Consider the following 10,709-nt stretch of genomic DNA (forward strand, 5'->3'; position numbering starts at 1 on the left):
AGGTGTACTGGCTTTGTGACTCATGTTTAAGAATGTCCTTTCCTATATATTTTTTTTGAGAATTACTCTTTGGAAAAGTAGAAATCCAAGTGATATTAAGGGGGACAAGAAAACTGAAAGTAGGCACGTAAGGGCAATAGCATATAAAAATTATTTTTCAGGCTTGTTAATGTTTTGCAATCATTTGAAAAAGCCATGTTTTGCACTGGCAGAATCATGGTTTCTTGTAATTCTAAACTGGCCTCAACAAGTTGGATTGAGTAAAGTATCAGCCTTCAAACAGAATTATTATTATTTTTTAAAGCAATCAGGGTTAAGTAACTTGCTCAAGGTTACTCAGCCAGTTATTTCTGGGTGTGGTGCTAAGTATCTGAGCCCAGATTTGATCACCAGCTCATCCCGACACTGGAGCCAGTGCTCTTACTTGCTGAGCCACCTGGCCGCCCCAAACAGGATTATTAAAATGATAATAAATTACCAAAAATTTAATTGAGGCTTTTAAAGTTGATTCGCTTGATTCAGTTGATTCACTGTGGAGTTTATTTGTTTTGGTTGTGTATTTGTTTTTCTGATAACTTTCTATAGAAGAGAAAATGAGGGAAAAAATAACAGAGTGTGTGTGTTTTCTGACTTTGATTGACATAAGAGCCTGTAATGGCAGACAAATCACCATGAAAATAATAGTTAATACTTTGACAAGTAAATTGACAGGGCTGGGGGAGGGGAAGTTGTTTACGATATTAGGACAGCAACTGAACTGCCACATGCAAAATGTGTTTTATATTCAGTTGTCAGCCAAATGATTTTGTAACTACTTGATACAGGTAGTATAGGACATACAAAGGACTCACAAACAACTCCATCTCTTTGTTCTCAGCTGATGAGAATCCATAGACCTTGAGCAAGTGAATTACATTTTCTCCCACAGTAAAAGGCACCCCCCCAATAATCCATTAATGACAACAGGATATCAGATAAAAATGTGAAAAGTCATTAGTAGACCAACATAAGACAATATGTAATTGAAGTAAGTAATTTCATGTCTGAATGGAAGAAAATTCAATTATCTGAGATATCTGAAAGTGCCAATGTCTTGCCTTCGTAATTAGTTATAATAACAATAATTGTTATTATTATAATTATGGCATAATAATACATAAATACATAATATAATCAAATTGTATTGCCAAGAAGTGAGAGAAATCATGAATATAGTTCAATTCCATGACAGTTTTCATGATTTTTGAACAATTTCTTGAGAAAATACTTTTAGAAATTATTTCATTACTCTTTTGACTCCTCCAACTTGGATAAGAGGATTATAGATTCAGTTCAGTACATTACAGGTCATCTAGCATAATCCTCTCACGTTATTGATGGCCAACATAAATCCAAAGAAGCTAAATGACTTGCTCATCATCCATAAGTAGATGAATGGAAGAGATGGGATTCAAATCCAAGTCCTCAGACTCCAAATCAAATGTTCTTTCTATCAGAGTCTAGATAGAAGACATTAGAGGATGTGGGAAGGAATAAGATCTGGGATTTATGTAAATAGTCTAGCCTTATATTATGGGTAGAGACTGCTTCCTCAGAGTAAAGAGAAATTTAATTTATTTGGATGCAAAGACAGCAAAATCTTTTAACCTTAAAATTCCAATTCTTATTTTAATTGTATGAACTTTCCATGTAAATTTTTAAACTTTTAGACATTTATAGCTTAGATTTTAGGTTGGACAAAAATATGTACCATATATAAAGAAAATATATCTAGCTGATTATTGATTTCAAAAATACTTGCCTTAGATTATCTTCTTATATACATTAGATAAATAAGTTCCATTGTCCCATGCATTAAAATAAAGAATATCTTTTTTATCTATGTAATTTATTCATTGTCAAAGCTTTATCTCTTTTAATGATTTTTAAGTTTTGATATGGTTTTAGAAAGAGAGAATTGATGTCAAGTCTCATTTATCATATTGGAACAATCCATATTCCCTTTTTCTTTTCAGCTTCCTAAATAAAAATGGCAAGATGAATGTCATAAATCTTGGCACTTTTACTAAAATTGGATTAGACAAAATCTATAGAAACTTTTGGTAGTTTCTGTTACTTGATTTACAATGGTAAAGCCTTGTATTCTTAACATTTTATAGTTTTATTACAGAAAATTTTATGTTTTTTAAATTTTATCTCTTTATTTTTACTTTTTGTTTTATATCACCTCGATTTCCAAATACATTTCTTCCCACTTCCTTTACCAAGAGAAATATTCTTTGAATCAAAGATTTAAAAAGAAAGAGGAAAAAAAAGCAGTTGAGAAAAACCAAACAGTGTAGCAAAAATGCCCAATGGATGTTCGATACTCCATCACTCCCTCACCCACACACACAATACACAAACCTTTGTAATTAATGGAAGAATGTGCAATTTTCAACTTGATCATTGGGTACTTCTTGGTAATTATAATTACCCTGTGTTATTTTGCTTTTTAAAAATTTTTCCACTTATATTGCTATAGTCACTGGTTATATTATTTTCTTGTTTTGGCTTACTTTTTTCTGAATCAGTTAGTATATATATTCCTATGGTTCTTGAATTTATTCTAATTCATTATTTTATGAGAGACAATGTGATGTGATTGATAGAGAGCTGACCTCATAGCCAGAAACAGTGAATTGAAGTTTCACCTCAGACAGAGGTTAGCTGTGCAAACTTGGTCAAGCAATATATTCTTTTCATGCTATATGAAAGTCTGTAAAACAATATATTACAAAGAGTGGAACATGTTCTTGGTGAAGAGAGTTTCTTCATTCAGCAATTACTTATATCAACTGAAGTCACAGTTATAATACTTATCTATATAACATATTTCTTTTGAGCTATGGCAATTCTGCTTAGCTCATCGTGTGTAATGAATTCTTTGATGTGGGCAGGCCATTATGGGCAGTCTTGTGTCAATATCTTCAATGTCTCAAAATCAATTCCAAAGATCTTCAGAGAGACCTTCTAAGTGTCCTTTCATTGCTTCTTCTGACTTCCTTGTGAGTTCTTGCCTTTTGTGAGCCCTCCATAAAATAGTGTTTTAAGCAAACTTACTTTTGACATTCTAGCAATGTGGACAAATTGTCAGACTTCAGTATTTGGTACCTTATATTGCCAGCTGATTTTCAGAATCTTCCTTAGATAATCCATATGGAAGAAATTCAGTTTCCTTTCATGAAACTGGGATACTCTCCAGGTTTCACAGACATACTCTCCAGGTTTAACAGGCATACAACAACAAGGAATGAGGTCAGCATAATGGTCCTGTAGACCTTCAGGTTGGCAGGAACTCTAACACCTCTTCTCTTCTGCACTTTCTTCTGGAAATTCACAAACACTGAGCTACCTCTGAAAATGCATGCAACAACCTCATCATCTATTTGTACATGCCTGGGAAGTATGCTGCAAGGTAAGTGAACTTATCCACAGCATTATTTTTTTTCACTTACTACAAACTATGATTCAACATATGGATGATGTAATGCTGGCTGATAGAGAACCTATGTTTTCTCAGAGTTAATTACTTGGCCAAAATAAGCACAAGCAACAGAGAATCAATTAAAATTTTGTATCCCTGTCTCAGAGACTGCATTGTGTGCACAATCATCTGTAAAGAAAAACTGATGCACCAACTCTTCTTTCACTGGAGTTAAAGCCACCCAGAATTATGAGCTTGTCCTCTTGCAGTGAACTGATGATGTGAGTTTCAGGTTTTCATAATGTTTTTCTTTGACCTCATCAGGATTTATTATGGTGTAACCACATGCACTGGTCATTTTGGCATGGTGCTTTCCTGTAATTGGCCATAAAATTGTCATGAGCCTCTCATTTGCTCCTTTTGGAAGCCATGCTTGCTTATTAACTAGGTTAGTTTTGATTGCAAAACATATACCAGCTCCATGGTAATCCCCATCACTGTGGTCACTCCAGAAAAATATATGTCCTGGTCCAACTTGGCTAAGCTGTGATCCAGCTGCCTGCTTTGCTTCACTAAGGGATGCTATTTGGATGTGATGCCTTCTGTATCCTCTTGCAACAAGATTCGTTTATCTTTCAGGTCTTCTGAATTTCTTTTTGAGTTGTAGTGTGTGTTCAGAGAAGACCAGTATCTCTGGTATGAAGGCTGCTGAGCCATTTTCAGGGCTTTCCTTTTTTGTTGTCTACCTATTTCACTTAACTATCACCTGTGGCTCCAACAATCTGTAGTATGTCCATTGGTGATGAGCTAAGCCAGGTTTAGGGTAACCAAGACGTCTCAAACCCATTGGTGAGTTGAGGGGGTGTCTTTGCCAAGCCTGTGAAGACTTCACCTGGTAGAATGGACAGAAGAGAACAATCTGTTCCAACAACCATGAAGACAGCTAAAGCAGGTGTTGAGTGCTTAGAGCTTGGTGAGATATTGAAGACACCAAGGTCATCCATCACATCTTAAGCCATCACCAGTCATCTTGATTCTGTCCTACCACTGAACTCTGATGACTCCAGAGAAGAGAGTGAGGCTGATGACTTTGTGCAACTATGCCTCACTAGAATCCAATTTACACACAAAGCAAAAGACTTTATCCATATAATTTTTACCCAATTCAAAATCCTGTGGCAACAGGAAAGTGATGGAGCAGCAGTTGTGGATCCACTGTGAACTGTAGTCACAATCCCACACAAAGGTGGCCTAAGACATAGGGCCATCGTCTTACTGGAAGCAACAGTTGGATTCAGAAGACCCTTGGGTGTCTGAGCAGCCTTTTAAGGAACACACTGTTCACCTCCTGAGAAAGGGACTAGAAAAGGTGCCCTGAAAATTGTCTTCTTACCCAACTCTGGGCTGTTTACCATGACAGGTTGAAACACACACACACACACACCTACACAAAATTCAAAAACATCTACAAAGATGATTCTACTCACCATCAGCACATTGAGAAGGAACACACTTATATACAACACAAAATCCAGTAGACTTGAAGGACAAACAGGTGTTGTGAGAGAATTTATCAAGTATCATGTCCAAATAGCAGCCATGAGTGAAGCAAAGCTGGCAAATGAAGCCAAATGAAGTTGAAGCAGGATACATATTCTTTTTTCTTGAGTGGCTGCAGTGAATGGAAACTCTGTGAAGCTGGTGCAGGTTTTGCAATTTGCTATTTATGGGCCAAAGACCTATGGTGCATCTCAACTACTCAGTATTGATGGAGCCACATTGGTTAGTGATAAGGAAAAGATCCTAAGGAGACAGGCTGAACACTTCCGGTGTTCTTAACAGACCATAATAAATCAATGCTGAAGCCATTGACCATGTAAGTCAGGTTGAAGTCAATCTTTCCCTAACTGAAGTTCCAGCTGAAGAAGAGGTTTTATATTACATTAGTGTCATTTTGTGTGGCAAAGCACCTGACTCTCATTCTATTCCAGCTGAGATTTACAAGATAGGGGGTCCAATGCTCATAGAAAAGCTGGCTGAAATTTTCCAGGTTATATGAAGAGGATGTTGTAATAAGAATGTAAATTTTGAAGATCTTCCCTGCCCCTAGGCTAATGTGCACCTGGAGACTGGGGTGGGAGGCTTGTTTTTCAGTTGATACTTTTTGATTGGCCAGTGGGTCCAAAAGGTTGTTACATTCTCTGAGCCAGGAGAAGGCTATATAAGCCCTGATGTGTAGCTTTGTTTTGGGACTCACTTTGAGAAGTATTCTGTGATTTGATCTGAATTCTGGGAAGCCGTTGTTGAGAGTCCCCTGGCTTTGAAAAACCCAGAATGTGGAAACCCAGATGTTGACTGGGTATGGATGTAATGGTTGGACAGTTTGGAAATCTGTCTACTTGATGTTTCTGTCTTGATAATTATGCCTGTATACTTTGAGGTTCAGGGTGCTGACCTTTTCTCCTGAACAAGGTAAACGATATATGTCTGACTGATTAAAGTAAGCTTGTTAACCCATTTTGAGTTGCTTTCCTTTAACAAAGCAGATCCAAGAACCTGTGTGAGCAGCAAACCCTGAGGACGTGCTTGGGGTGCTTGCTGCAACAAGATGGCGCAGTGAGCAGGATCTGCAGAGTAAAAGGAAAGTATGGGGGCTGGGATAATTGTTTGTTTCCCAGTTGTGGTAGCTGTGATTCTGTGGAGCTGTGGAGCAGGAGAGAAGAATGGCCTGCATGCAGACTTCGCTGAGCTGAGAGCGGGAATGGTGAGCTGCCTGCATCGGGACCTGGGCAGAAGCCAGGAGCAGCTGCCACCTGCAGGAGGAGAAGGAACCCAGGAGTTCGGAATTCAGCCACAGGAAAAGATAAGAACTGAGCAGCAAAGCAGGGGCACTGAGTGTGTTTCCTGGCTGCATCCCACAGTTTGGGACCCAGGGGGAGGATGGACTTGTGACTATGGTGGGTGGGATGAAGTGCCTTGGATCCCCAGGGACCCCACCTTGTTGGTTTTGTTGCCCAACCCCCTCTCTGTGCTTGGAGGCAGGGGCTGGAGCTGTGTGAGGGGAAGGTTACCCCTCCCCCAGAGAACTGTATTTGAACTCTTGTTTTGAATTGAGATGATAATGCTATGTACTTTGTGTTTGTTTAAGGGCCAGTAGCCACTTTGGTAACTTTGGTTCTGTACTTTGAAAATGTGACCTGGGAAATGTTTGGTGCTGATTCAAAAGTAAATTGTCTATGCTATAGGCATGAAAGATCTTGGGGCCGAATGTAATAAGAATGCAAATTTTGAAGATCTTCCCTGCCCCTAGGCTAATGTGCACCTGAAGCCTGGGGTGGGAGGCTTGTTTTTCAGTAGATACAATGTAATAAGAATGTAAATTTTAAAGATCTTCCTTGCCCCTAGGCTAATGTGCACCTGGAGACTGGGGTGGGAGGCTTGTTTTTCAGTTGATACTTTTTGATTGGCCAGTGGGTCCAAAAGGTTGTTGCATTCTCTGAGCCAGGAGAAGGCTATATAAGCCCTGATGTGTAGCTTTGTTTTGGGACTCACTTTGAGAAGTATTCTGTGATTTGATCTGAATTCTGGGAAGCCATTGTTGAGAGTCCCCTGGCTTTGAAAAACCCAGAATGTGGAAACCCAGATGTTGACTGGGTATGGATGTAATGGTTAGACAGTTTGGAAATCTGTCTACTTGATGTTTCTGTCTTGATAATTATGCCTGTATACTTTGAGGTTCAGGGTGCTGACCTTTTCTCCTGAACAAGGTAAACGATATATGTCTGACTGATTAAAGTAAGCTTGTTAACCCATTTTGAGTTGCTTTCCTTTAACAAAGCAGATCCAAGAACCTGTGTGAGCAGCAAACCCTGAGGAAATGCTTGGGGTGCTTGCTGCAACAGAGGTTATCTTCCAGGAGTTGAAGAATGCTTCCATTATCCATCTATATAAAGGTAAAGGAAATAAATTGTCCTGTAACAATCCTAAGGGGGTCTCTCTCTTAGTCATTGCTGGCAAGATTCTTGCCAGAGTCCTCCTTAATAAGCTTATCCTTCACCTGTTAGACACTCATCTATCTGAGAAACAGGGTGGCTTCAGAAAGGGCACAGTTCAGAGTTGGGTGAATATGGTGGAAAACCACCAATGAAAGCAGTACCGAAAAAGGGCTCAGCAGCCCTCATACCAAAGTTACTAGTCTGTGCTAAACACCATATAACACAAAGTGCTTGAATACTCAACATGTAAAGGAACTTTCCTTCTTTCCTTACCCTAATTGTGCTACGTGCCTGTTAGTGAAATGTCTGGTTCAAAAGGTATAGGCCCATTGGGCACTTTGTTGCCATGATTCCAGTTTTCTTGCAGAATTTTGTTGGATCTCTTCACAACTCCACCAAAAGTGTATTAGTGTTCCCATCTTCCAAAATTAGTTAGAACATTAGTTACCATTTTCCAGTTAATGTGTCCTCCCAACATTGATAATTTCCATCTTCTTATTTCATTTTTCCCCAGTTTCCTGGGAATGAGATAAAACCTCTTGCTTAAATTGAATTGCATTTATCTTATTATTACAGATTGAGATAAAAAATTGTTCCTTTTAAGAATTGTTTGTACATGTCCTTTGACCACTTATCCAATGAGAAATAAGAGCTGTGGAGAGATAGGCAAATAGAATTAATTCTCTCTCTATATGGATACACACAGATGCATACACATGTATATGTATGTATAATCACTTTTATATGGGCAAGTGCTATTCCCCAGTAGAGAAGTGGTATGGAGAAATCTATAACTATTTATTTAGCTACATATTTTAGATGTCAGGCCCTTCTCAGATATATTTTATGTACAGTTTCCCACTTTTTCTTTGTAAGTTTTCCTTCTTAACTTTGTTGCCTTGATTTTGTAAATGGAAAAAATAAATTTCATTTAATAGAAATGAACTGTTTTATGAGTGTTGTTTAAGAACTCTTCCCCTATTTATAGTTTTGATATAACATAGCTGAACTCATCCTCCTCTATTTTTAGTGATATAATCTTTAATATTGGTGTCACAGATTATTGTTGAGTTATTCTGACATATGGCATAAACTGTCTACAACTAGTGACTGTCAAATGTATTTGGAATTTTTCTAATAGATCTCTTGGCTTCGGAAGTTTTTATGAATGTAATTAACATTTTACTGTGTGTCTCTACTTTCTGTCCCTTTAAATCATAATCAAGCATTTCATTGAGGATATCAGTGAACCCTATAACAGCCTAATTTCTTGATTCTTTAATCTTAAATACTGTGATATTTTTTCTTCTCTACCTCATTTGGCAACAAGCTGGCATATAATGCATTAGATTTCATATATGTATGCATACATATATACACCCTAATACACACACACACACATTCTCTGGTCAATATCTCCCATCCTCACACCTCTCCCATTCTATAATTCATAATAAATTTTACCCTTTGATTTTTTATGATTATGAATTTCTTTTTTAAAAAGTTAAATACACAATAGAGGAAAACATTATTATGAGCTTAAATATTGAACATTGAATACAAAAGAAAGAGAAGCCTGTCATATCCACAGGAGAATGTAAGAGAGGATTCAGAATCTAAAGCAATAATTTGCCATTTGAGGAAATCTCTGTGTTAAATACTGCGTCGTGTTGAGAGCTGTCCATCTTTGCTATCTTGTAAGTTTTCTTTTGTTCTTTGCCGTGTACTTTTTACTTCATTCTTTTTCCCACTTCCCCCCAGAAGGCTACAAAGACTATGTTTATATACAGATATATACATATATATTTCCATATATATAAACATAAATAGAATATACTCTCATCAAGAAATCCTACTCCTGATCCTTGTATTAATGTTTGAGTGTATCTCTTATTTCTTACCACTCCTGACTGTTCTACTTAACTTCTTCCCACTACCTTCCCCTCCTATTACTTAGCTGACCTCCCCTCTAATGATCCCTCCCTTAACCTTCCATTGCCCTTAATTTAGAACCCTTTTATGACCCCTTTTAACCTATTCCCTCACACTCCCCTCTAGTGATCACACTCTTATCCTCTTCCCCCTCTCTTTCCCCTTAGTATTTTATTTCTTTCTGAATTTAGAAGACTTTTATGCTTTTCTAGGTATAAACATATTGTTCCCTGTTGCACCCATTCCCAGTAAAAGTAGGTTTCCAGAACTAATAGCCATTCTCCCCATCTAATTCCACTGTGTCAATTCTTCCTCTGACTGCTCATTTGTATAAGATAATCACTATTTTTGGTTATTCTTAAATGGTGTTACTTATTAAAGTCCTATCACACTCAGGTTTACCCCAATCTTATGAATTATCCAATTACTTATAACAGTCTTTTACATATATTTTACATTTTGCATACATGAAAGGAAAATAGTCTGTCCTTACTCAGTCCCTTGTAATTAGCCTTTAATATGTACCTTGTATTTCTCTTGATTTTCATATATCAAATGTTCTATAAAGTTCAATTGCTTTTTGTATTTACAAAGGCCTGAAAATCTGACAATTCATTAAATTTCCACTTTTTTCATTCAGGATTATACTCAATTTTTCTGGGTGAGATATTTTTGATGAGAAGCCCAATTCTTTTGCCCTTCAACATATAGTATTTCAAGATCTGTGATCTTTTACAATCATAACTGCTAGGTCGTGTGTAGCACTGACATATTTTTTTTTCTTGCTGCTCATAATATGAAACCTTTGAGCAGGGCTTTAAGAATGTGACTATACTAGTCCTTTCATTTTCCTCATAGGGACTCTCTCAGGTGGTGATCAGTGATTTTTTTTTCTATTTCTACTTTCCTATTTTGTTCTAATGCTTCAGGACAATTTTCTTTAATTGCTTCTTGTATTATTGTATCAAGACTCTTTTTCTTATCATAGCTTCCAGGTAGCCTGATTATTTTTGTATTTCTCTTCTTGATCTGTTCTCCAGATGCTTTTCTTATGTGATGTTTCACTTTCTCTTCTATTTTCTCATTGTTGGTATTTTGGTTTACTATTATTTTTTTTAATCTCTAACAACTTCACTGGTTTCCCCTTCCCCTTTTCTGATTTTCAAGGAGTCATTTTCCTCCTTAAGATTTCAGATCTGCTGAAAACACAAACACTCCAGCTTCTGGGATAAGAACACATTATTTGACAAAACTGCTGGGAAAACTGGAAAATAGTATGGCAGAAACTAGCATAGATCAATATCTTACACTGTATT

At 37.1% G+C, this 10,709-nt stretch overlaps 1 long non-coding RNA gene across 1 annotated transcript; it reads left to right on the forward strand.

Annotated features, from left to right (window-relative positions):
* Positions 1–5,538: 5,538 nt before the first annotated feature.
* Positions 5,539–7,278, forward strand: LOC138169961 (uncharacterized). Its single transcript, XR_011170494.1, has 2 exons — positions 5,539–5,938; positions 6,145–7,278. It is a non-coding gene; the product is annotated as an uncharacterized lncRNA (long non-coding RNA).
* Positions 7,279–10,709: the final 3,431 nt, after the last annotated feature.

This window comes from Petaurus breviceps, unplaced genomic scaffold (genome assembly GCF_028583685.1).
Source record: "Petaurus breviceps papuanus isolate PSGF00001 unplaced genomic scaffold, PetGlider_PUasm1.0 38, whole genome shotgun sequence".
Taxonomy (NCBI): domain Eukaryota; kingdom Metazoa; phylum Chordata; class Mammalia; order Diprotodontia; family Petauridae; genus Petaurus; species Petaurus breviceps.